This window comes from Panthera onca, chromosome A1 (genome assembly GCF_046562875.1).
Source record: "Panthera onca isolate mPanOnc1 chromosome A1, mPanOnc1 haplotype 2, whole genome shotgun sequence".
Classification (NCBI taxonomy): domain Eukaryota; kingdom Metazoa; phylum Chordata; class Mammalia; order Carnivora; family Felidae; genus Panthera; species Panthera onca.
The window spans coordinates 42178392-42205664 of NC_138339.1; the positions used below are offsets into that span (position 1 = coordinate 42178392).

The following is a 27273-nucleotide window of genomic DNA, read 5'->3' on the forward strand; positions in this document are numbered from 1 at the left end:
GTTACAGGTGTCTCGGGAGGGGGCAGCGTGCAGTCCCATGCAGTGCTACAGCAGGTGCACAGCCTGGGGTAGAAAGACATGAACGTCCAGCGGAAGCTGGTCTCGGTGAGTCAGATCCCAAATTGTGGAGCAAGTCCATACCTTCCAAAGCGGCCACAGAGGTAGAAGCTCATATTCTCCCCAGCCCAGGAAAGAGCCCCAAGGGCCCCTCAGTGCAAGCCTGTCCCACGTCCTGGGGGTCAGGGGGGGTCACGGAGGTCTGGGAGGACCGTGCTACACCGCCGTTACCCCAGGTGATCCACACAAGAAGTGGGTTGTTTCCTTCTCGCGATGAAGCTGGGAAGCTTATCCTCCTTCCTTTCCCAGAGACACGCCTGCCAGTCACTTCCCAGTGACCTTCTGTCCTGGCCTGTCTATGCAGTAGCCTCAGGGACAGACAAAACACAAACTCAGCCCCCAGCAGGGCACTGGGCTACATCCGCACTCTCCACCCCAACGGATACATCATCTAGTCGATCATGGTAAAACACGCGTTCCATAAAATCGACCATTTTCGCCATTTGTAAGTACATAAGTACGTTCGCAGTGTTGTGCAACTGTCACCACGATCCACTTCCAGAACTTTTTTCATCATCCCAAGCAGGGACTCTAGACCCATTAAACATTAACTCCGCATTCTCCTCCCCCCACCCCCCGTTCCTGGCAACCCCCATCCTACTTTCTGTCTCCATGAATTTGTCTAGTCTAGGAATCTCACAGGAGTGGAATCACACAGCATGTGTCCTTTGTGTCTGACTTACTTCACTTAGGATAATGTGTTCGAGGTTCGCCCATGTTGCCGGTGGAAGAGAATTCTGCTCTTTTTCACGGCTGAATGGTATTGCGGGGTGCGTGTAGGCCACATTTTGTTTATCCATTCATCCACTGAGGGACCCTTGGGTTGTTTTCGCATTTTGACTCTTGTGAATAACCCTGCTGTGAACATCAGTGTACAAGTATCTAAGTATCTAGGGTGTATTATATTATTATTATTATTATTGCCATCCAAATGGGTGTCATAATACACTGGGGACAGCTGTGTGTGAAATGATGTTTTTCAGAAATCGGCTTGATTACAGTTCTAACCATTTCTTCACCATGACTTCCTCCTCAGGATCAAAGTCAGTCAATGAACCGAAAGCCTTATCCCTACCAAAGAAAACATAGGAAGCTTGGTTTTTAACTCAGGGGTGATGGCCCTTTTCAGTCCATAATTATCTCCCAACCCATCACCTCTCATCGAGTCAGATCAGTACGAAGTCAGAGCTGGGGGTTAGGGGAAGGTTGGGGGAAGTGTGAGATAAAATGCATAGGATCCCTGGGCTGGAAGGGACTTGCTAAATTGCCACCCAGCCTCTGTTTGCATTCCTCTAGTGACAGAGAACTCATCACTTTACCAAGAGAGCTCATTTGCCCATTTCATCCTTGGGTAGTCTCCACCAACTTAAAAAGTCCTTCTTATGTAGATCTAAACCCTATCTTCCTGAAGGTTCCAATTATACCCCTTCACTCTCTTCCTTGATCACCAGAAGCTATAAGACATATTCCAGGTGCCATGAGTCTCCTGTTCTCTAAGCCGTTCACCCTCCTGGTTGGGATTCCCCTTACCCCTAATTGCACACACGCTCTGGGGACACAGAACTCACCCAGCCCACTCTCATACCCCCCCCCCCCTTAACAAGAAGCCTCCTTCACCTCCCAGGACACTTTACTCACACACACTAAGCCGGGGCCTTATTGACCTGTTTCCTCTGGGAGTGCAGGGGTTCTCAAGGCTGTTTTTGCCACCGTCTGGGAAAAAAAAAAAAAAAAAAAAAGCCACTTCCCAGAGTGTTTAACACACATAAAGCACCCATAACTCCCAAGAGAGGGTATGGGAGGAAATAAAAACGGGCTTCAAAATGCTTGAGACAGATTTATAGAGACTGAATCACACATGGCTGCCATTTAGTGAGCCTTTTAAGATATTTTGGTGCTGGGACACCTCTTGTCCTAGGATCTGTCTCCGGGTCGCTCAAGTCCTTGTCCTGACCTCCGGTGATGGTCTTTCTGATGACAGGGGTAGCCAACTCACTGCTCAGCCGGGCACAGAATTCTCGGCCATGGAACTGGTGGATGTCTCTACAACATACACTGATAGTTTTTCTCTGTTTTTCTTTTCTGCCTTGATGAAAAATCCTTGCTGGTTACACAGGAGTAACAGAAGCATAAGGTATGTTTCACAATCTCCAAAGTGGATTTCCCATCACTTTGATAGCTCTATCAGCTGGTTTTCTCTGTACCCAGCCATCTGTTGGTGGTGCTCTGGAGGGAGAAACTGGGAGACCGAGCAGGGCGGGGAGAGAGGGTTGCAAGCCTTCCCCGACCATGACCTTCCTTATCCAGGGATGGGCTTATGAATGGAACCCATGCTCTTGGTCCAGGACGGAAGGGAATGACCTAAATGGGACGGCGCATCTGCCATGCCTCGGGTCTGGCATCATAACCCTTAATACGATCTCCCGTTTGCGGAGCACTTACTCATACGCTGGCACTTCATCAAGTACTGTTTCTTGCCCCATTCCACAGAGGAGGAAAGTGAAGTTCGTAGATGCTAAATTACTTCCCCAAGCTCCCTCCCACAGCCCCCTTGGGAAACAGCAGAGGTGGTGCTGGGCGTAGTCTGAGTCTGATTCCAGAGTCTCTGCCTGACCCGTCCCCCAAGACTGCAGGTGCCACGCGGCCCTCGTGGCAGCACTGCAAGGCAGGCTTTATTATCCCATTTCACAGAGGAGCAAGGGGAGTAGTAGAGAGTAGTACAGCGGCCAGGCAAAGCCTCCCCCAGAGGTAACTTTTAAGCTGAGACCAGCTGCTGGGGAAGGAGCCGGCTGTGGGAAATTCTAGGGAGAGGGTCCTTCTGGCAGAGAGCTATAAGTGCAAAGGCCCTGAGGCATGAAAAATGTTAAGGACTCTATAGGAAGCCTAATGAGAAAGAAGGAGCATACTGGTGAGAGAAGGGCATTTGTGACCACTAGGACAGTGGGGAGAGAGCATCCCAGCAGGGAAACCCTGGATTCAAGCTCTACACCATCACTGCCTCCTGTGTGACAGGACAGGCCCTTCCCCTCTGGGGCCCGGGACCTCCTTTGCACAACCATGGGGTTGGCCTATCAGGGCCCCGGCTTTCTGGAGAGGGAATTTACTTCCTCTTGGCCCCCTGTCCCCTGCCATTCCTACCAGACCCTGGACCTCAGGAACCGGGACTGGTGTCTTCCCCACCGGGGGTTCCCAGAAAAATCTCAGAACTCCCTCTCCAGTCCTGGGGCACTGGAGTGGGGAAAGAGGAAGGAAATTCTCACACACAGCAAGCTCCCAGGGAGTTTGCTCGTGTTCCCAGGCTGACAACTGGCAAGTCTCAGAACTCCGTCCCCCTTCCTCCTCCTCCCCCTCTCCCTGCCTCCCTCTCTCCCGCGCCCCCCCCCCCTTCTCTGGCTTAATGACTTCCACATGGGCTCTGGCAGCTGGAGCCAAGCCTCCCAGCATTGTCTGAAATCTCCAAATTTAGAAGAAATATGAAAATTGTCAACCACTCCTTCCTTAGGGGGTAAAAGCAACATTCGGCACCGGGGGCAGGTCAAGGCGAGGCGGTCACGTGGCAGGCGCCCGGGCCAATGGGGGGCCCCGGGAGGACTCAGCACCCGCCTCACCCCAACACCAGGCTCGCCTCTTCAGCTCATATAAGGTAAAAGGCAGAGGGCCCCTCTGTGGCCAAGGAGCAGCGGGCAAGGGGCTAAGGGGAGGGGGGCCCAGTGCCAGCCGTTTAAAAATGCCCCGTGGCGGTAAGGGGTGCCAGAGGCCCGGTCAAGTTAGTTGAGAAGCAGTGACGCCCCCAACCGTCCCCTAAATGGGCTGCCCCCCGTGTCCGGGCTGCAAGGAGCCACACCTGGACCAGACCCCAGGAGAGGTAAGAACCAGTGGCAGACATGGGGGCATCTGTGGCATCCGCCGCAGGGGGCATGCTGTATCCAGGGGTCTGGTCCTTGCTCTCTCGCTAACCTGCTCTGCGCTTCCACCTTTCCGGGCCTCAGTTTCCCCATCTGTCCAGGGGCTGGACTGGATGATCTCTAAGTGCCCACCTTGCCCTGACCGGATGGGCGGGGTCTGTGGTCCAGTTGGCCCGGAGGGCTCTGTGGCTGTGGTTAAGTGGGGGGTGGGAGCAGAGGGAGCGGTCGGCGTTCGTGTCCTGCCGGCCCTGGGCCCATCTCCCCGGCTTCTCTGGAGACACTGCTTCTTCCTTGCTCTGGGAGGTTTGATTTCACAGCTCCAAAAGCCTGGGGCTCCTGGCAAGGAAAGCTGTTTTCAAATAATGGTTTCAAGAAGCAAAGCCGAGGCGAAGCTATGTCAGTGCAGGCTCCAGCAGACCGGCAGAGGGGCGGGGAAGGCCAGAGTGCTGGCTGGGGGCTGGGGACGTGGGCTCCAGCCCCAGCTCTGCCTCTCACTGCCTGGCCCTGTGGCCCTGGGCGGGCACCCTACCCTCTCTGGGCTGCAGTTTCCCATCCGTACCACGAAACCGTGGGACAACAAGGTCTCCGTGCAGGATGTGGCTTCTGGAGCCCTACTGCAGCCTAAAGGGCAGCCAGTGCCGGAAGTCCCCCGCCCCCCACCCGAGTCCCGGAGCCGAGAGTCCACGCAGATGCCTGAAGCCCATGGGAGCGTTCAGAGGTTGAGCCTCAAGTGGCGGAAAAGAGCCGAAGGGTCTCTGACTGTAGGTTTGGCCAGGGGAGGGCCAGCCCACAGCCCCGAGGCCTCAGGATGAGCCTGGCCCTGTTGCAGCCTCTGGTGGGGAAGGGGCTGATCTCTGGACCAGGGGGTACAGGGCCTTGGGGTGCCATGAGGACCGAACACACAGCAGAGGGTTTCAGGAGGGGTGACGCGGTGTGGTGGGGGCCTCAGAGGAAGGCAGCAGACACGCGAGGCAGGGCTGTGCAGGGGCAGAGGCCTGGGATCGGCACCGGAAGGTGTGCAGGCAGTATCGCTCTTCTGAATATGCTCTGACCACATCTGGGGCCCAGAGTGGACACAACCCTCCAACACCAGCCCGCCCACCACCTTCGCTTGCCCCACTCTGGTCACATAAGACCTGAGGCCATAATGGTCCTAAAGGAGACTCTGGAATCCAACTGCCTGGGTCCAATCCTGGCTCTTTTACTTCCCAGATGCGTGACCTTGGGCGAGTCACTTGCTATCCCCAAGCCTCAGCTTCTTCCTCTATAAAATGAGTATGGTTCTGACGTCACTTGGTTGTCATGAAGAGAGAGGGACACAGGCACCCAAGAGCAGGGTAAATGGGGCTGGTGTCATGTTACCACCGGACCCTACTCCTCTCGAGGGGCAAGATGACCTTAGCTCTGTTTAGAGAAAAGTGGGAATGAAACTCAGACAGGGAGCGCTCAGAGTTGCTGAAGAGAGAAGGTACAGCAGGTATGAGCTCAAAGGCCAGAGGTTAAGCCATCGGTGGGGCCCCAGGAATCTGCGTTTCAAGCTCCTGGGGGGAGTTCCCACACATGTAGAGTTTTGTGGGTTTTTTTTTTTTTTTAAACATTTATTTATTTTTGAGACAGAGAGCATGAACGAAGGAGGGTCATAGAGAGAGGGAGACACAGAATTCGAAACAGGCTCCAGGCTCTCTGAGCTGTCCGCACAGAGCCCGACACGGGGCTCGAACTCACGGACCGCGAGATCATGACCTGGGCCGAAGTCGGACGCTTACCAACTGAGCCACCCAGGGGCCCCTGCACATGTAGAGTTTTAAGAATGCTGTGAGGCCAAGCAGCCGGGACCCTCACAAACACAGCTGAGGGAACTGGATCCAATAAGAGAGCACTGCTCTAGGTCATGCAGAGAGCCGATGACAGGGCTAGAACAGAAGCAGCCGGCCTCCCGAATCCCGGACTCCATGGTGGTGGTGCAGATACGAGAATTATATTGCGATTGCCATGGTCCAGCCATTACCTCAGGTCTTTACATGAAACGATTCACTAAATCATCACAACAACCCTGTGAGGTAGGCGCAATTATGATCCCCATTGGACAGATGAAGAAACTGAGTCATGGAGGCTAAGTGACTTGCTAAGGTCACCTAGCTCGCGAATTGTTAAGGCTGGACATGTATTGTGCCAGCTGCCCCAGCTGCTCTCTCCCCCCGGGGTCTCCCAACCCCTGCCCTGCCCCTCGGCCACTCCACCCCAGAACTCCCTGCTGACCCTCCAATGTGGGGGTGACCTCGTGAATATACATGGAGGATTTCCTGGGAGGCCAGGTGCCAGGCTGAATCACTTGTAGTATCATTTAATCCTCCCAGGATTACCCAGAGGCAGGAATCAGCATCATTTCATTATCCCTAATTTATAGAGTAGGAAACCACTGGAGCTCACCCAAGGTCACACAACTAAGAAAGTGGCAGAGGGGATTTGAACCTAGTCCGCAGCTCCAAAATACACGCTCTTGGCTTGCCCACCACAACACCTCGAAGCAGTGAGGAGGGATCCCATTTCAGAGAGGAGATTGGCTAAGACGGTGATCTCGCCAGAACTTGAAGCCAAGTGTTCTAGTTAGTTTCAAAGCCACTGTTTTTTCCTCAGCCCCACGGCTGCCCCAGGATAGAAAGGACTTTGTCCCGACTCGCTAAGAGCCACACTGCAGCTCTCTGGGCAAAATCAGCCCTCTCCCAGAGTGGCCAGTTGTGGGAAAGAGCTGACACACATAGCTCTGGGGAATAGAAAGTTCCAGGCCCAGTGTCACCGCGAACCCTCGGGGGCTGTATCTGATTCCCCGTGCGAGCCCTGAGGAGCTAGGGAGATGGTCTCCGAGGTCCTCACCGCTGGGCTATGCCTGGGTCCTGCCTCAACCACTGTCTTCCAAGTGAATAGTCCCCAGGGCACAGGGCCGTGGGGTCGTGCAAAAAACTGTGATGAAGGCTTTTTCTGATGGTTGCTATTATGACTACTTTTGTCCACGTCTCCTGGTGCCTGTGAGCCGGAGTTTCTCTGGAATTTATACCTTGAGAGAGAGATTGCTGGGGTCTGGCCTACATGCCTGGTCAACTTTATAGGAGAGCACTGGCTTGTCCTCCAAAGTGGCTGAATCAAGTTGCACTCCTACCAGTTGCATACAAGCATCCCCTGCCTTCACAACACTTAAAATGGTCGGATTTCTTTTTCTTTCTTTCTTTTTTTTTTTTTGGGGGGGGGGGGAAGAGGGAGAGCGTGAGCAGGGGAAGGGCAGCGCGAAGCCCGACACAGGGCTCGATCTCACAATCACAGGATCATGACCTGAGCTGAAATCAAGAGGGGAGGCTTGACTGACTGAGCCACCAGGCGCCCCCTAGAGTTTACTTTAAAAAAAAAAAAAAAAAAAAAAAGGATGAAAGGAGAGAAACAAAACTCTGCTCGCCGCTGTCCACATGGGTGTCTAGAAGGCCGCCTTCCATGCGCCAAGCCGCAGAGCACCCTGGAGGCCCTGGGGCAGGATGAGCACTGCTCACGCGGCCTTCCCCCGGCCCAGCGGTGTGAGGCGGCTATGCTCCAACCAGAGGCCGCCTGCCCGATCATCTGCAGGAATTTGGGGGAAAGAGCCTACGGGGGCTGCCATCTCCGGACAGCCTGTCTAGACAGGCCCCGCGGGACGTCACCACACATACGAGGGCCACAGAGGCGGCCCCCTCCCCGCTTGCAAAAGCGACTTATTGGCAGCCATGCTTCTCCACCAGAAACCTTTTCTCCAATTCAAAACCCGCCTTAGCGCACAGCATGAATCACCTATTCCCATGGCCTGTGGAGACCAACTCATCCGGGCCCCTTTTGTCCAGATGAGGAAACCGAGGCCAACTCCTGAGCGAGGGGGCTTTCAGAGGTGGGGTGATACTCTTTGCCCAGGTGAAGAGGGGACTGGGATTGGGCGGGGGGGGGGGGGGGGGGGGCGGTCAGACGGCTGCCAGAACAGGGCTAAAATACAAGAGGCTGGTGGGGGGCACCTGGGTGGCACAGTCAGTTAAGCCTCCAACTTCGGCTCAGGTTGTGATCTCACAGTTCATGAGTTCGAGCCCCGCGTCGGGCTCTGTGCTGACAACTCAGAGCCTGGAGCCTGTTTTGGATTCTGTGTCTCCCTCTCTCTCTCTGCCCCTCCCCCGCTCACACTCTGTCTCTCTCTCTCTCTCTCTCTCTCTCTCAAAATAAACATTAAAAAAAAGAAAGATGCAAGAGGCTGGTGGTTAAAGGTGCCGAATGGCAGTCAGGCTGCCTGGGTTTGAATTCCAGATCTTTCTCATAGCATCTGTGTGACAGGGGGCATGATAAGAATTCCTGTCTCCTCAGGTTACTGAGTTGCCTGGATTAAACGAGTTCAAACGCATGAGGCCCTCAGATCAGTGACCGGGCGCAGAGCAAGTGGCCAGTAACAAATAACTGCTAAAATGTGCTAGCAGCCGTCCAGCTCGTCCACAAAGGGTCGGCTCCAGGACCCCCAGGGCATGCCTGAAACTGCAGGGGCGCTGAACCCTGTACATATTGTGTTTCTCCTATGCACACCTACCAGTGACAAAGTTTACCTTAGAAGTTAACCACAGTAAGATGTTAACAATAACTAATAACACAGACCAATTACAACAACGTATCGTAGTAAAACCTCTGTGAGGGTGGCGTCTCTCTCAAAATATCTTATCGTACTGCACTCACTCTCTTTGTGATGATGTGAGAGGGGAAAGTGCCCACCTGATGACACAGGCGCTGTGACACAGCGTGAGGCTGACCTTCTGAGGCGACTTCGGAAGGCGGGTCACCTGCTTCTGCACGGACCGCCATTGAGCGCGGGTAACTGGAACCGTTGTACTCAAGGCAGCTTCTTTGGGAGGGAAGGAGGCGCCGTAGTGGGCTCAACTCTTCCTTCCCTCGGGGGGGATAAACTGCCCTTGTTCTTGCAAAAACAGCAAATGCCGCTTGCCGAGTCTTCCCAGGCGCCCGGCCCTGGGGTCCCAGAGGCTCAGAGAGAGGTAGTCATTTGCCTGAAGTCACACAGCTCGTAAGAGGCCAAGCTGGAGCTCAGACCCAGGTCTGGCTGGCTCCAGGACCCCGTGCCCGTAGCTCCAGTGCCGCCCCACTGAGTCAGTGAGCGAGAGTTGGCCTGCCCGATGGGACCGACTAGGCATTTGGAAAGGGGACCGTTTGAAGCCTGGTGCCTCCTTCTAGATTAAGTATTGTTATGGTGAGGGGATAGATGGAGCTCCCCCTACCCCACCCCCATCCTCCCCCCCTCTCCATCCACACACTTGCTCAAGGGCAAAAATGCAAACCTTGGCCAAACCATCCTTCCGGCCAATGAGCACCCTGTAGTGTGGACTGAGTACCCTTGGGGGGCCCATCAGTCCTGGGTGCCCCTCACCCAGCACCACCCAGCAGAGATTTGAGGAGGGGGCAGTGAGCCAGACCAAGGCTGGAAGAAGCAGCCTCACCTCAGCCCTCCCTGAGCACCCGTATGGGCCACAAGCCTAGGTCCCTTCCTGAATGGCCCTCCTCTGCCCCAAGCCATGCTTCCAGGGAGAAGGAGAAGCCCCGAACTGGGAAACACACTGGCCCCAGTGACCTTAACAGGGACACTGCTCAGCTGCCACTAGCTTCCACCCCATACCATCTTCCTCCTCCTCCTCCTCCTCCCTCTCCTCCTCCTTCTCTTCCTCCTTCTCCTCCCCCCTCCTCTCCTCCTCCTCTTCCTCTTCTTCCTCCTCCTCTTCGTCATTCGGCAAACAAGGATGGGGCTGAAGGGTCCAGAGGGAGGCTGCCGCCTCAGGATGGCATCTGTAACAGCCAGGGCACCACCCCTGGCTGGTCTGCCAGGCTCAGAGGCCACTGGCCTGTCTCCCCGGAGCCTGCCAGACCTCAGGCATGTGACCTGACAACCCCATTGAGTCCAGGGGTGTCGGCTGAGATAAGCTGGGGCAAGATGGCGATAAAGGGAAAGAATCAGGCTAGGACTCGGACCCCAGCTCTGCAGCTAACACACTGGGTTAAGTTCCACTGTCCCTCCGGGCCCTTTAGGCTGTGATGCTCCATGATTTGGGCTGGAAGGGAGATCGCTTGGGTCATCCCATGTGTGATGGTGGCTGCCTGGACTGTCAGGGAGGAAGAACCTGGAGTAGGGGTGGTCAGAGCAGCATGGCATGCTCTGGATAGACAGCGAAGAGAAGGGAAGGCTTTCCAGGTCGAGAGTTCTGTGTGCGAAGGTATGGAGGCGGGACTAGGAGGGCATTTTCAGAACAGCAAACAAGCGCATTTGACCGGAACAGAGGGCAGGTCTAAAGCCGGGTGAGATCTGAGGCTGGCAAAGTGGGGAAGGTTGGATGGCGAAGCGGCCTTAATAGCCTGCAACCAAAATGCCATTAAGTGGTAGATGTCCTTCTTGGTATCTGTCTCAGGAGGGAGTCCCTTTCTTTATTTAGCCTGCTTGTGTCCTTTCCCCAACACCGTCAGGCCAAGAGCCCCAGCGCAGGGGAGAGCCCTGGGAATTCGGCATTAGTGACTCTGAGATATCAAATAATGGGATAGGAGACCTGGGGTGGGATTAGGAAGGGTAGGGAGCCCGAGAGCTGTAGTCGCCATGTTTAAACCTCCGAAGAGCTTTCTAGGGAACAGACACTTGTTCTTTGTAACCTTAAAGGACAGGACATGCAGTCCCAGAGGGGCAGGTGTCAGTGGGAATATTAGGAAGGAGTCTCCAAGAGTCTGTCCAAAGAGAGATGAGGTGATTGAGCTCCCCATCCCCAGAGGTATGCAAGCTTAGCACGGACACTGTGGAGAGAAATCAAGTTAGAAGAGTTTGAGCCTCGTGGCCTTTCCCACCACCAGCCTGGAACTTCACATCACAGCCCTGGCTGCCTTGGGACTGAACTCCCCTGCTGCCTGGATGTCAGATTCCCAGCTAGGCATGACATCAGTTCTGCCCTGACTTCACAAGGGCCCTCTGGGGACCCTCCTCCCCTCCACTTCCTTTCACCCCACTGCTGCTTTTCGTCCTTCCCAGGGAACCCACCAGGCCTGACCAGGGAGACCTGGAGCCTGCTTGTAAGACTGGGTCTCCAGGGAGCATTCAGCCGATGGCCTTCCACCCCAGCAAGAATGAGGCAGAGGGGGCCCGGGTCCCTGGGAGCTCTGTTCACACGCCCCCGAGAGTCTACATGGAAATTCCAGGAGGGTCACAGGGAAGCTTCCAATTTAGAACAAGACGCTTTATTTTTGTCCCTATTTCTTTCCTGTCCCTCTTTTCCCTTAGCAGTGGGTGGGGGTGTCACAGGAGGCTGTAAGAGGAAAGCAAGCCTCTTTGGGCTGAGTCACAGAAAGTCTGGGTGTGCAGAGATGGGCCGTGGGCAGATAGGAAGGGGAACCACACAGGGCAGCCGTGTGGGAAAGAGTAGAGGCCAGGGCAGAGCCATGGGGACAGCCAGGCCTCGGCAGTGACACCAGAGCTCCGTGAGTTCTGGGTTCAGGCTGGGGTCAGATAATCAGCTCGGGTTCAGGATTGGGGTTCCCAGGAACCTTGGGCACTGGGTCCCCACCTCAATGGATTATAAAGCTACAGAGTAGTACTGAATCCCTCTCGCTCACCCTGGCGATCCTAGCAGATGCTTAGTCATCATTCCTGGTGTTGAATTTTAAACTCATAGTGTCATTATCCTGTCAGAGCAAAAAGGGACCTAACAAGAGCGTGTTATAGATGTGGAACCTTGAGGCCAACAGCGGGGTAGGGTGGGGGAGGGACTTGCCCAAGATCACACTGCCAGGGTGGCCGCCTAGCCCGGTGCATCCTTCTTTGCCTCTTCCCTGCCTGTATCCAGAGATGGAAGCTACGATATGGTCCTCAAAGCCAAGGGAAGGGGACAGAAGAGAGGCAGGTGCCCCCCCAGGACATAACTATCCCCAAGAAGTAGTCAAAAGATGACGGTGTATCTTGAGTTCTAACTGCTCTGCTCAGGAACACTCTTTTCCTGCCCAGAGATAGTCCCTCACATTGTCAGCTGCTGCAGACGGGAGGCCTCCTGCAGAGGAAAGAGCCCAAGGCTGGGAGGGGAAGCCCTTGGTTCTATTCTTGGCTCTGCCTCAACCCTCCATATGACCTTGAGCATGACCATGAGTATGAGGTCTTTTCTGGCCTCAGTGTGTTCAGAGCGGGGCTGGACCCAACCAGCTTAAACAGTCAGAGATTCCACCCATGATCTGCCTCAGTCTCCCCTCCTCTCTCCCTGTCTCGATCCATCTAAGCTTTTGCCTGAGCACAGGAAGTCAGCCAGGATGAAAACAGCAACCTGCAGATTCCCCTCTACTGGGAGCAGCATCCTCTATGCCCAAGCTCTGCTGTCCAGCCTCGGAATTCCCAGAGAGGCAAGAAGCTGGAACGGCCCTGAAGATCACCCCAGTGGGGGAATCAGAGACCAGAGAGGTTCAGCATATTGCTCAAAGTTACACAGCAAACCATGTGCAAATGGGAAGTGGGCCCTCGGGTCCCCCGATGCCCAGACCAGTGCTCTCTCCACTAACCACGCTGCCCTTTAGAGTAATGGGCATGTTAGCCATCCACACGTGAGCCTGGGATCTATTTACCTTGACACCTCAAACGTCCACACAGTCTCTTTCCCTCTCTGGGATGCAGTTTCTTCTAAAAACAGGGAGATGGGGTGGACCAGATGTTTCTCTAAGGTCTTGCACTCCATCACTGGGGCTCCACCAGGACCCCAGGGCTTTCCAGTGTGGCCACCCCAGCTCTCTCTTCACAGACGATGGAGCTACCCTCTCCCACTCCCCCCAACCGGCCAGGACATCCCACCAAGTCACAGACCTCACCCAGACTGTCCCACCCTGGACCCCAGAGCTGGGCCTCATCCAGAACTACAGGCTCCTGGCCCAGCTCCCCCTCTGGGGATCTGAATTTTTCTTACCATAAAAGGGCAAGCGTGCCTCTCTCCCCGTCCCTGCTGCCAGCTGGGGGAAAGGCTGAGCTATTTTTAGAAAACTCAAGGGTTTGCTCCTGGACTTGAGATGGAGCTTGTCGGAGCCTGCAGCCCGGGGAGCCCCTTCCCCATCTCCCTCGCCCGCCTTCTCTCCCTCTGCCCCTCTTCTCACCCCTCACCCCCTCTTCACTCACTTTCTTCCTCGCCCTGCCTCTCTCCCTCTTGCCCTTCGGTCAATGACTCCTCCTTCTTCCTCCCCGTCTCCTCTCTCTTCTCCCCCATCTCATACACAGCTCCCCTCCCCCCCCCATCCCCTCCTTCAGATCTGGCTTTTGGAAGAAGGAGAAAGTAACACATCTTCACCCCCATCCCCTTCTTAAACACTATTTACAACATAAATTCCAAACATCCGCCATCTGGTTCTAGGAAGGGCCAAAAGATATTTAGAAAAGGAAGTCATGATTATTCCATCTTCAAAGCCAAAGGAACTTAAAGGCCCCCTCTCTCCCGCCTCCCTCCCAGGGCCTCTTTGTTAAGATCTAACAGATTAGGATCCCTCCGTGAGTCGAAAGAGCCAGTCCCAGCTGGGCCTCGGACTGCATCACTTTGAGCGGGTTGCTTCTCCTCTCCGTACCTCGGTTTTCCTCATCCGAGCAATGGGCGGGAGACGAGGTTGCCTCCAGCACTAACGTTCTGAGACTTTGAGTCCTGCTGCAGAAAACCCACCTGGCCCAGGTCCCTGTGGCCTGCTCCGGGCTGAGCATAGGGTGGGCTAGCAGGGGAAGCAAGTGAGAGCCAGCGGGGGAGTTCCAGCCTCAACCTTCGGTGCCCCTTCTCTCTCGCTCCATGGAGATCCATGCAGACCGTCCACCTTCCAGCACACTGACACTAACACCAAGGGGATGGGCTGGGGTCAAGCCATCCCCCCAGTGGGATACCATGGAGTCCAGTCCCCTCCCCACCACATCACAGTGCGGCCCAGAGAGGGGAAGGCTCTTTCCGCAATCACACCGCGTGTCCACAGGTGACCTGGATTCTAACCAGCTGCTCTTCCCATCCAGCACGCTCCAGAAGAAACCAGCATTTGTAGTATCCAGAGAGCATCGCTCAGAGCCAGCAAACCGGGACCCTGGAGGCCCCACTTCTTTGCAAAGTGGACAGGGCAGAAGGGAGAACTAATCCCTTTACTGCGGTTGGTTGGTTTTAAACAGACAGCACGCTAGGGAGAAGTACAAGAGGCATAACGAAAATGGAAAGTCTCCCTGCTTCTGGAGATGTGCACCTTTGCCGGGGTCCACACACCTCCGTTTACTCTGCAAATGCTTCTTTGCCCACAGCCCCGTTTCCACCCCAGTGAACACAGGCCTGACGAAACTCCCGGGGCCTGAGCACCAGGCTTGGTATTAGGGGCCAGGCAGGTGGAACCCCCTTCCTCTCCCTCTTCCTCCATCACTCTCAGTTCAGCCTCAAACTGCATTCCCAGGGCTTGCTCAAAAGTCCCCAGCAGCAGCCTTCCCTGGGGAGGAAGTAGGGAGCGTGTGAGGCTAGTGAACTCAGCTGGGGTGTCAAGGGGGTGGGAGGGCGCCCTGGGAAACAGAGGCCCGGAGAAGCCGCATCACAGAGGGGACATGGAAAGGGGCCCTACGCGGTGGCTCCCACCCCAGCATCCACATCTTCTCTGGATGCCTCTCTGGACCTTTGCCCCCATCCTTCCTGCTTCCCTCCCAACCAAGCCTATGCCTCACTGTGGGTCCAGCCCCGGGCTCATAATGGAAATGCAGCCATGTATGTGGGCTCCCTACATGCCAGCAACTGGGCCTGCATTTGACACGGACCTCAGCTGACCTTCACAAACAAGCCTGAGGTCGGGGACCAAGTTCAGAGAGGTGAAGCCACCAGCTCTTGGTCACACAGCTAGAAAGAGCTAGGGGGAGGTTCGGTGCAGACCTGCCTGGCTGCAGGGCCTGGGTTCTCTGTTCTTTGCAAACGTATGGTGGAAATCCCAGGACCCTGGAGTCCAAGGAGGGCACAGGCTGCAATACGTGTACATGCGTGAGGGAGCAAGGAAGGGGAGCTGAGGGCAAGGAAGCCCCTCCAGGGGGACCCGGCTGTGGGCACGGTTTCCTGTGCTTGCGAGGAGCTTCGAACTCAGCCCTCTCCCACTGTGGTGCCATCTGGGTCCCAGATGTGGCCCATTCCCAGGCCCTCGTGTTTCTTGGAAGTGAGCAAAGCCAGCAGAGGGCACAGCGGCTTTTGCAATGACCGTAACGACGTGAGCTTTGTTTCGGGGTCATCCAGCAGGCCGCTGCTCAGGCTGGATGGAGCGTGAGCCGCCCTGGGTTCAAGCTTCCCTCTGATTCTTGCCAGTGGATGACGCTGGGCACACTGCAGAGCCACTGAGAACCTCGGTTAAGCGGGGAAGTTACTCCTACCCCTGGTGGAGGTGGTACCTTCAGTTATGGAAGGAAGCACTTTGCAGGGTGAAAGCCTTGTGCGGCTCGAAGCAGTCACGGGCGGCCCCAGGGCTGTCCCCTTGGCCTTGGCCACTGTGGTAACCCAAAGTTTGGACCTACCCCTAAATGGCTCCTTTCTGACGTCTGAGGCCGGAGGTGGAGCCATTGGTCAGAGGGGCCTCAGGGAAACTTTCTTCCAGACCCATTGTTTCGCGTTGGGGCCTTAGTGTGCTGGGAAGGGACCGTGGCCCCTGCTGCTCTTGGAGCTTAGAGCCGCTCAGAACACTCCCTTGGAAAGCTGGGCAGGTAAAGCAGGGACAGTGGCTGCCTAGGGACTGAGGAGCAGGCTCTTTGGAGCGTGGAAGATCCTAACAGGCTCAGCCTCAGACTTCTGGGGACCCAGCAGGAGGCCAGGCCCATATTCAGTCCCTCAGAGCCCAGAAGCCCAGTCAGGACCCACGGACGGCAGGGCTCTGGCCACAGGGCTCCCCAGCATCCTTCTGAAAGGCTGTATCTTTGTTTCTTTCAGGCAAGGGCACTGGCCGGTGGGAGCCACTCTTGCAACGCTGACATTGGACGAGCAAGCACCCCAGAGGGGGCCTCCTGAGGACCAGAGAGGAGGCCAGGCGGCAGAGACCCTGAAAACAGAGCTGTGAGTGCCTCCCCCACGCCTTCCACAGCCCCAGCCCTGCCACTGGGGGCTCCCGCAACAGCCCTGCGCCCCAGGATACCTCCCCATCCCGACCCTCAGAATGACCAGGAAACCAGGCCTTGCACTGGGAAGAGTTGAAGGAAGGCCCTGCTGACAGAGGGGGTGCGGGCCATCAAAGCTGCTACATGTGGGCTGTAGGAGAAAAGAAATGGAGTCAGAGAAGGGAAAACCAAGCCGGAGCTAGAAATCCACCCCACCCTACGCTCCCTACAAGCTAGCAAGGAAAGCCTCTGTGCTACGGAGAACGACAGCCTTGGGGGAGGACAGCAGAATTCCCTGGGAAGGAGTACACAGGGTCGGACTCTAGAAGCAGACAGACCTGGGCGTGGTGAGCCTGGTGATAACCAGCTCACAGGGCCTCGAAAGGGTCTGTGAGGTCAGGCATGTGCCTGCTGCTGGGCACACGGCGAAGCCCAAGAAACCGTCATAGCTTTCGTCCCTTCCACCACATTCTTCAACACTCGCCAGTTTTCGTTCCCCGCCGGTAGAGCAGGCAGGGGTGAGGTATCAGCTCCCTAAGGCAGGTAGAGACACGGAGGCAGAGAGAAGCCGAGGCGCTCACTCTCAGAGCGGGGTTCTGGCACCCGGTCTCAGGAGGGTTGGAAAAAGTGGACAAAGACCTGATGGCGGGAGAGGGGGAGGCAGGGCTCTGGCAGGGAGCTGACACTCCAGGACAGGTGACGAGGCCCAGGCCTGGCTTATATAATGCAGCACACCTGTTCACCTCTGCACATGCCCCACACGTGTGAGCAAACGTGGGCCCCCGCACAGCGCACACCCCTGGGCCCTCGATCGCTAGCCAATGAGCATCAGAGCCCTGGCCTGAACAAATTGGATTAGGAGGGCTGCAGACACCTCTCTCCCCTCCTCCCCTGCCCCCCCCCCCCCGCACTGTCCAGCTCCGACATTGAGCAGACCTGCGGGGCGGCCAGCTGCTGTCCCTCGGCCACGCTGACAGTCTGTCCTCCGTCCTGGAGACCTGCCCCTGGGCCCCCAGGAAGAGGGCCAGGGATCTGAGAGGATGCCGGGATGACGGATGGGCTGGCCCAAGAGCACACAGGATGTCAGTGCTTGTGCGAGGCTCGTCTCTGAGCTGTTCCCAGCAGCCCATCCCCTCCTCCCCTCCACCTCCCTTCCCAAAGCCTCTCCCGTGATCACTGCCGCCAGGGCCCAGAGCCCCGGCTCCCAGCAGAACCATCCTCGTCAGTCCCACAGCTGGGCAGGTGAGAACTGGTCAGCCTGGGAGAAGATGGCCTGGGGACAAGACACAAGAGAGACAGAAAAAGGAGCTTATGAACAGAGACAATGCCGATTATAAAGGTGACATCTCAGTGCGTTCTCATGCATCGTTTTGTTCCATCATCAGAGTGGGCCTGGGAGTTGAGAGATTGTGCCCATAGCACAGATGTGACTACTGACGTCTGCTGTTCACGGATTCCACAGCTCCCCTTTCGTGAGCCCTGAGTCTGCTCCAGCCCGGGGTGCTGGGAACACCGAGGAACACCTTGGTGTGCCCATCGCTAAACAGGTCAGGCTCCTTTGGGCTTGGCCGCTGGGCACTGGGGCCCCCCGGTCTTCTGAGGGAGCGGCACCCGTAGATAGATGCCTTTTCCATATGGCACACGCGAGCGGCTGAATATTACAGCAAGAGCAGCCTTAGCAAGCAGCCCATTCCAAACACAGACCCTGAAGGCCGACAGCCCCAAGTTCAAACCCTGCCTTTCTAGCTGGAGGGCTGTAGTCCAGCTGGCCTCGCCAAGCCTGTTTTCCCTTCTGCGAAATGGAGGTACAGAAGCTCCCCTTCGTGGGACTCACCGTGAGGATTAGTTAATACTTTTCATACCCTCATTTGACACAGGGAGACACAGAGGTGGGAGAGGAAAAAGGCCTGGCCAAGGTCACAGTGCGAGTTGGGGATTAAGTCGGGACCAGGTAGAAACTCTCTTCCTCCACCCCTCATCCCAGTATAAATCCTCCCCACGGTGGGGGTGGGGGGGGGTGGGGAGGGGGCTGGCTGGCTCAGTCGGTTAGGTTAAGCTTCTGACTTTGGCTCAGGTCACGATGTCACAGTTCGTGAGTTCGAGCCCTGCCTCAGGCCCTGTGCTGACAGCTCAGAGCCTGGAGCCTGCTTCGGATTCTGTGACTCCCTCTCTCTCTGCCCCTCCCCCGCTCACGCTCTCTCTCAAAAATGAATAAACATTAAAAAAAAAATCCTCCCTACGGGCTCCACCCCAAGTAGCCTAGAGGCCATGACAGGCGGCTAAGCAATAGAGGCAACTATGGAGACATATCCTGGGACCCACCCCGTACCTTCAGCCCTGCCGCAGCCTCGGCAGCACCAGAAGCCCAGGTGCCCAGCAGTGGCCCCCAGCCCTCAGTGGTGGTGGAGGGTGGGGGAGTGCAGTGACAGTGACGGCTCTGGCCCAGAGCAGCCTGCCCATATAAGGGAAGGAGCTGGGGAGGCCTCCTCACTTGGGCCTGGCGAGAAAACCCAGACAGCCACTGTTTATTTTCTCCTTCCCAGCCTCCCCGGAGCTTCCCAAGAAGACAGAGGCTCCCCCGGGCTGGGCTTGGCGACATTTCCTGAAGACAGTAGGGAGCAGTGAGGGGAAATTGGCCCGTTTCTGGGAGCAAAGCCGCAGACTGCCAACAGCCGGCACCAGGTAAGAATCCGCCCGCTATGAGTCTAAGGCCACCTGCTCAAGTGTCTCCTTGGACACAGGGGAAAGGGAGCCACAGAGAGGGGAAGCACGTGGGAGAAGTGACCACACCGGTTGGAACAGAACTCAGGTCTCCCAAATGGCCTGCTGTCTTCTGACTGGGGACCAAGACTAAGAAGGAGCCTCTGGTGGGGTAAGTGGAATAGGAGGGCTGTCGACCTCCTTCTCATCTGAAGGAGACCAGGGGTCAGGGCCAGCACTGTCTGCCTGCTGGACAAGTAAGAAAGACTCAAGGGAAGAGTTCTTGGGCAAGAGGACACGCTTCCTGCATCTCTGCCCCTCCTCCCAGCCCACCACCTCCTCCTCCAGGAAGTCCTCCCAGCTCTCCCCCTGGGGAGAGAACCTCTTTGTCCTCTAAGACCTTGGCAGTCCTTTCTTAGGCTCTCCCTGGTGCCACTTGGATCTGTGCCCTATTCACCTTGCCAGGGACATCCTTCTTCCATTTCAGCCTGACTGCACTCCTCCAGGGCAAGGACATCAGTCCCACCTCCCCTCGGCACATAGAAGTCACCCTAGGCTTGCTGAATGGTGTGGTGAAATGGTGAGACCCTGTCTCAAACCCAAAGGATTGGTAAATTGGCCAGGGGAGGAGACATTCGGCATAGAGGTTAAAGATGAGGGAGCCGGGGTTGGCTGTTTTGAGTTAGGAACCCAGCTCAGCTCCTAACTCCGTGGCCTTGGAAAATTCCCTTCTCACAGAGCCTTGGGGATACGAGGGGATTAGCACAATTAAAACAGTCAACAAATGACTGCTCTTATTACAGTCGGCGTCACTGTGATTTTCCTAGCTACAAGGAACAGAAGTACGCAGCCTATAGCCAGAGGAGAAGCAAACAGCTTCCCCCAAAGGCTGCTCATGGAGCCCTGTCCCTGCATCACTTTCTCCCACGGGAACATGGGCCTGCCTCCCATCTACTTCCTGTTTCCATACGCAGGAGGGGGGCTCTCTCGGCCACAATATTCGGAGCCTAATGGGACGTGCGGAAACAGCCCACGACTCCCCTGGTTCGAGCCAGGCTGTGCCCACAGAACCATCTCCTCCCCGTCCTGGTCCCCCCCGTGGAGGTCACAACACACCCCTGCCGGCCTCACCAGCTGTCCTGAAGGTCCAGCGTCACGGGGCGCAGTTCCCCGAGCTGCAGTCACGCAGACGCCCCCTTTCGTATTTTTGCCACATCTGCAAACCGTCACAATAGTTTTACATTTAACACGAGTCACTGGCAATAGGTACGTACAAATCGCTACCATTCATGAGAAACTCTAACACTGCTCCTGACGAGGAGACAAAGGTAAGAAAAAGCAGAGCGAGCCCCAGGCGGTGTGATTACCGTCCCCCTGGTACCGTGGCTTGCAAGGGCCTGAGCCTGAAGCCTGAGACCCGAGGGGAAGACGCAGGGACGCCAAAGGTGGGCAGCTGAAGGCTTCAGAAAGAGTTGTGCAGCAAGGGACGCGGGAGGCTGGCTTTATCACCTTGGTTCCCGGGGCCCTGGAAAGTTCACTTTGTCGGGACAGCCCCCGGCCCCCAGCTTCTTACTGAAAGCTTCAAGCTGTCAGGCCCAGCACGTTCTCTCGCAGGGCTGGTGGGAGAGTGGCATGGACAGGCTGTGGGCTGCCCAGGACCCCGAAGGTGGGTTGTTGGAATCATTCCCCAGCTAAATGCAGTTTGGAAAGAGTTCCTACAGGAGAATTCCATATTAGAGAAAGGCATTTCTTTGGCTGGGAATACCTCAGGATGGGGCTGTCCCTCTCAGGAGGCCTTGGGGACTGAGCTGCTCCACATGGCAGACCAGAGAGAGAGACTCTTTTGATTCGGGCCAAATTTCAGATTTCTGATAGAGGCACAGGAGATACCTTTTTTTTTCTTTTTTTTAAGGAAGTGTGTGGTTTTTTGCTCTCTTCTAAGGAGAGGATACCCACCGCCTCCCCTCTTAAGCCTTCAGATATCTCTGAAAGTGTACGTCATGCACCACATGTCGCCACTTATCAAGGCCACCACAGTAGACATCCAGCAACGCAGGAAGGTCCTCTGGGGGTTCCCCGAGAACTTGGCGGGGCAGGAGGGACCGAGGGAGCTCTGCCTGCTCACTCGGAGGTTCCCACCCAAGCCCGCTCTCAAGAGGAAAACAATTTATCTCCGTGGCCATTCATTCATCCACCAAATGGCATTCCCTGGGGCCCAGTATCACGTACAAAGACCGCAGCAAGGCCCAAGGACACCCCTAAACCCACAAATTTGGGCGCTCTCCCCAGGGAACTGGATACTAGCCCAGTCAGGCCCAGATGCCATTTGCAGCCTGACCCCAGAAAGAAACAGATTGAGGAAAACAATTCAGCCATTCAACCAATGCTTAATGAGCGTCTACACTGGGGGAACCTACCTTCAGTGGTGAGCCCAGCCAGCCGGGTCCCTTCCCTCACAGGTGGTCCACACAGCCCACAAGTGGAGGAGAATTGCACACCACGTGTGACACAGGATTAGAAAGTGGACACAGCATGTGTGAGGACGTTGACCAGGGCGTCCTGATGTCTGAGGCGGTGGAGGAGGGCTTCCCAGAAAAAGCAGCCTTTTGAGTAGGCACGGAGCACTGGGAGAGGAGTCAGCAGGGGGCGTGAGGGGGAGCACCCCCTAAGAGTCCAGAGGTGGTGGGCACCAGAGAAGAGGAAGAGATCCTCGTGATCTTCGGTGAGGGTTTGGGAATTTAGCCGGAAGGAGGGTGAGCGCTTTCAGGCTCGTAAGCGTGGAGGCGATAGGAGCATTCCGGAAGGATGTCTGAGAAGGATGGCTGGGGAGTCGGGAGGAGCCGGAGCAGGAAGTCCACACAAGTACCCTGAAGATGCCGTCTGGCTGGAATGAGCAACGGGTAAAGGTGGGGATGGGGCCACCGTATCAGGTGAGTCCAGACTGCTCTGCAAAGACAGAAGCGGCCTGCCCAGAGCAGGGCTGGTGGGAGATGCGAGGGGCTAACGGAGAAGAGGTTTCTCTTGAGGGTGAGGACGTGGTCTAAAATTAATTGCGACAGTGGTGGCACAACTTTGTGAACATATTAAAAACTATTTCGTCGTACATTTAAATTGGGGGGCGGGGGCGTATGGATTACATCTCGACAAAGCTGGTTTAAAAAAAAAAGAAAGAAAAAGAGGGGCGCCTGGGTGGTTCAGTCAGTTGAGGGTCCGACTTCGGCTCGGGTCATGATCTCGCGGTCTGTGAGTTCGAGCCCCGCGTCGGGCTCCGTGCTGACAGCTCGGGGCCTGGAGCCTGCTTTGGATGCTGTCTCTCCCTCTCTCTCTCTCTCTCTCTCTCTGCCCCTCCCCCACTTGTGCTCTGTCTCTCAAAAGTAAATAAATGTTAAAAAAAATTTTTTTAAAGAAAAGGGAGGGCGAGGGCGGGTCGCCCTCGCAGAGGGCTCGGACGGGCCGGGGCGGGGAGGCTCAGTGGGGGCACTTATGGCAGCGTCTGGCAGGGGAAGCCGCGGGCCCCCTCACGCCCCCTCTCCCGCCTAGGGTGGAGTGGCCGCCACGCGCCCCCGGCACCCAGCAGCGGCACCCTGTCCCCCAGCCTGAGGTGCAGTGCTGCATCTCTGGTCAGTTGGGAGTCTGAGATGAAGCACTGTAGCTCGGGAAGGGAGAAGTTGTTCTGCAGCTGTCAGCCCAGAAGCCGTAAGTGGCCACTGTGCTCGGGGCCACCAGGAAGGCTGGGAGTGTGTCCAGTCTCCATGCTGGCAGCTGCTTGTGCTGAGGAAGTTCCAGGACCCCAGGCCTGCCCGGGCCACTACCTGCTTCATGATTCGGGGCGAGTCCTGACCCCTCCGGGCACCCCCGTTTGTCCAGCTGTAAGTGAGATGTTGGGGCATTCAGCGGTGGCCGTTTTCCGGACAACCCCGCCTCTGCTTTCTGTCTCTGAGCCCATGGCACACAACGCTCATCAGTCAGGGCATCGTCTGTTGAGGAGTTCAGATGCGCCTTTCAAAATCCTTCCCAACACTAAGTCCCGGATAGCTACAGGCAATAACGCAGAGCTGAAACCCATTCATCCTGTGTGGACTGGACGGACAATTCCTAAAAACCCTTGCAGAAAGACCAAAGTCCCGAGCTTTGGCTCAGACGCCTCATCCTTTGAGTGCCTAACCTTGGCTCCAGGCAACGTCCGACCCGTCCCAGAGGCTTCAGGCAAGCATGGAACAGCAGAGGAGACTCTCTGGGCTAAGCACAATCTTATTGAACCTCCCAAGAAGCTTGGAAGGTGGCCAGTGTTACCGACCCCTTTTTACAGATGAGAAAACTGAGGCTCAGTTAAGCCGTTCCCCCAAGGCCACACAATGATCGTGTTAGTCAAGGTCGTAGCCTAATCTGTCCGCTTTCGGGGTCGTGTTCTTACCCAGTGCGTGTGATTTTGGAACCTGCGGGTGGGGGTGCAAGAGGAGGACATGATAAATGAACCTGGTCTTCTCCTTACATCCTGGGTCACTTTCAGCAAAGACAGACCTAGCCGGTTTCCACTAATCCTATGGACTGCCTTACTCCACCCCTCCTCCCAAACTGTATCTGTCTCACGTTATCCGGGAGGTCCTCTCCTGTCCCATTTTACAGCTGAGGAAAGCTGAGGTTACGTGGTTTTGCTGGAGACGACCAGGGGAAGAAGTTGCTGGAGACTGAGAACCGGATCTGCCCAGGGTTTAGACTCAAACCCTCCCTCTGGCTGGAGACTCGGGAATACATACAGCCCCCCGTCAGTCATGGGTGGGGAGGAGGGGGACGGCTGGGATGCCAGATGGTTTCTGGTCAACAACACGGCCTTTGACTGCAGGGAAGGTACTTTCCAAGGGCACTCGAAGTTCCAGTCACTCCTTCTGGAGCAATCAGCCAGTCCTGCAATGCGTGGCATCCACACTGGCTTCTGCAGATGGGGCCGGAAGCCGAGGAAGACTCCCGCTGGTCCTTAGGGACGTGGCGGGGCCTTGGTGCTGAAGGCCCCTCTCTCACCTTGTCCTCACGGTCCAGTTTTCCCAGGAATCCCTTAGATGCTAAGATGGGGATTCCTGGAAATACTGTTCTTGAGGTCATGGTTTAGCAACTGGACTCACCTCCTTCCCACCCAGAGCTGTCCCCGTGGGACCTCAGCTCAAGCACAGGATGAGGCTCCAGGAGAAGGCGGTGCGCTGGAGGTAAGAGGGCTTGCACGCGGTGTTCTTGACCTTTAAGCTGCTTTTTCTTTCCATTTTGTCCGATTCGTAACATTCCTGTGAGCCTGGATGTGGGAACTTCACCACCGCTGTACTCTTGGGAAATCTGTCGCGGCACTCGGATGAGGAGTGTTTGAACCAGGTCGCCGTAAAGTACATGCTTCTCCCGGTCCTCACCCCTGCCCCTCACCCCACTTCCCAGGGTGCCCTGTGGCAGGGGCCACGATAGGGCATCTACCTAATGGATAAACTAATGAACGGACGTGAATTTATTTTAACAGTTTATTAAATCAGTTAGAGAAACTAAAAATCATAAATCTTAGTTCCATTTGGAAAGCAACCACAGAAAAATGAAACTTTTTTCAATCAAAGCCCAGAAGACAAAAGGCCCACAGCGCCCTCTTGTGGTGATACCTGTCTCTACTTACTCCAGGAACACTGGGACTCTCCCTCTCAAATACACACACACACACACACACACACACACACACACACCCTGATGTTCATTTTGCCCCAACCACTTTGCACCAGTGAATGCATTAGCCCATCCATCACCTCATTACCTGTGACGCCTCCACTACTTAGAGTTTACTTCTGTAACCTGGCTTTGTCCTCAAAGCTCTCAGTTTTGGTTGGTGAGGCTGACAGGTGAAATGAGCAGCCCAAGTTCACCCAGGCAGCCAAAGGCACAGCCAGAGTTGATTCCAAGTTCGGTGGCCCACGGCGAGTCCTTAGCCAAAAGCAAAAACTACAAAAAAATAAAAATAAAGAGAAGCTCTGTCTGAACAGACGCAGGGAATGCCAGTGAGCAAATGCCTGAGACGCAAGGCAGTCCAGGCGCTGCACTAGAACTTTCTGCAAATTCTTCCTAGCGCTTTTCAATGGAGTTGGTAGGGACAGTAGGTGCCGTGGCCCCAGAATCCTCACCTGCGGGTCTGATCCCTGTACTCCCAGGGACCGGGTGGCTCTCACCTGTGACCTGGCCTGTCTTCCTGGCAGGCCACATCCGAGACATTTAGGAAGGATGAGATCCCCTCCCCCTCATTCACAGACTGGAGCCGTCTGAGCACGGAGCTCGCTGACTCTCTCCTAATAAATAATCGTAGCAGCTCCCACTCATTGACTGTTTGCAATCTGCCAGGCACCGTGTTAGACCCTTCACAGGCATTGTCTCACCCAGTCTCCCAACAACCCAGTGAGGAAGGTTCTGTCATTGACTCCATGTCACAGGCCAGGAAGCCAAGGCTCAGACAGGTTAAGAGACTCGCCCAAGATCACCCACCTGACACTGAGCTGGGAACCCACCATGTCTGTGTTTATACTTTTAACCTGCCCTTGCCCCCTCCCTCCCACTGGCCTGCCCTACCAGGCAGGGCTGTCTCCCCGGGGCTTCCCCGGGGAGAGGGTAAGACAACCCTTCGGTGAGACCCAAGCGGTCGGTTCTGTGCCCCGTGATTCTAATAAAGTGCTGGACCCTCGACTTGTGCCCTGTTTCTTTCTTGGGAACATGGGGCGAGGGGGAGGAGGAGAAGGCGGGGAAGAAACCGACAGCCTGTTTCTGTGTGTTTGGGCTGTCGCAGCAAAGTATCAGACTGGGGCAGCTAAGACAAGAGAATTTTATCTTCTCGCAGTTCCGGAGGCTGGTAGCGGAAGATCAAGGCGTCAGCGAGGTTGGTTTCTTCTGAGGCCTCTCTCCTCGGCTTGTAGGTGGCCGTGTCTTCACTCTGTGTGTGTCTGTGTCCTAATTTCCTCTTCTTATAAGCCAGTCATATTGGATCAGGGACCAACCAATGACCTCACGTAACCTTAATTACCTCTTTATGATTTTTAATGTTTGCCTATTTATTTTGAGAGGGAAAGACAGAGCGTGAGCAGGGGAGGGGCAGACAGAGAGGGAGAGAGAGAATCCCAAGCAGGCTCCGTGTCGTCAGTGCAGAGAGCAATGTGGGCTTGACCCCACGAACCGTGAAATCGCGACCTGAGCTGAAATCAAGAGTGTGATGCCTGACCGAGCTGAGCCACCCAGGCGCCCCCTTAATTACCTCTTTAAAGACTCTATTCTCCCAATACCGCCACATTCTGAGTCACTGGGGGTTGGGATTTCAACATGAATTGAGCTGGGGAGGACACAATTGAGTCTAGAACACAACCCCAGCTGAGATAATCCCCAAGTGCCTTGGTTGTCAGCTATTTCCAGAGGCCAGCATAGACATCAGTCAGGACCCACCTCGGGGCAGTCAGAAGCCCCAGGACGTTTCCATGCTATGTCTAGAAACTCGGCTGTGGATGGTTACGGACGGAAGAGTCCCACAAGGTAAGACCCCCCTGGGGTGGGACCAACTCATGAACTGAGGAGCCTAGCCACGGCCACCTCTCCCCTTCAGCCCCCCAAAGTGTGACTGACCGGGTCCAATTGGAAATCACATCTCACACAGGTGTTAGAGTTCAGAGTGAACTCTGGACTGTAGCTGTCCCATAGGCATCACGGCCAACACTCGGGGTCATTTCACTTTTTTTTTTTTTAACTTTTATTTATTTTGGGGAGAGACAGAGCAAGCAGGGGAGGGGCAGAGAGAGAGGGACAGAGGATCCAAAGCAGGCTTCTCACTGACGGGCAGAGAGCCCCGGGCAGGGCTCGAACTCACGAACTGCGAAATCATGACCTGAGCCGAAGTCTGACACTCAACTGACTAAGCCACCCAAGCGCCCCACTTGGGGTCATTTAAAATGGCTTTTTTAGTGTTTATTTATTTTTGAGACAGAGAAAGACAGAGCATGAACACAGAAGGGTCAGAGAGAGAGGGAGACACAGAATCTGAAGCAGGCTCCAGGCTCTGAGCTGTCAGCACAGAGCCCGACGCGGGGCTCAAACTCACAGACTGTGAGATCATGACCTGAGCCGAAGTCAGACGCTTAACCGACTGAGCCACCCAGGCGCCCCTTTTCTTCTTATTCTTATTTTTTTTTTTTTAAATACTTGGGGTCATTTTGAACACACTCACTCCCCCTTTAGCGTGATCCTCTAAGCTCTGCTATATTTTGAGGGAAAAAAATCCAACAACCTGACCTGACAATTCCCAAATGCACAAAACCTCCCCACGTCTCTCCTTTGCACCCCAGAACAGGCTGAGGGGAATGCCTGCAGGCCTACGCTCCACTTCTGAGGAGCCCGAGATCCTGTGAAGGCCTCTGGCCACTT

At 55.6% G+C, this 27273-nt stretch overlaps 1 long non-coding RNA gene across 1 annotated transcript; it reads left to right on the forward strand.

Moving 5' to 3' along the window:
- The first annotated feature begins 3712 nt into the window (after positions 1 to 3712).
- LOC144616133 (uncharacterized) lies at positions 3713 to 25554 on the forward strand. The gene is made up of 3 exons (XR_013555119.2): positions 3713 to 3982; positions 15992 to 16114; positions 18699 to 25554. It is a non-coding gene; the product is annotated as an uncharacterized LOC144616133 (long non-coding RNA).
- Positions 25555 to 27273: the final 1719 nt, after the last annotated feature.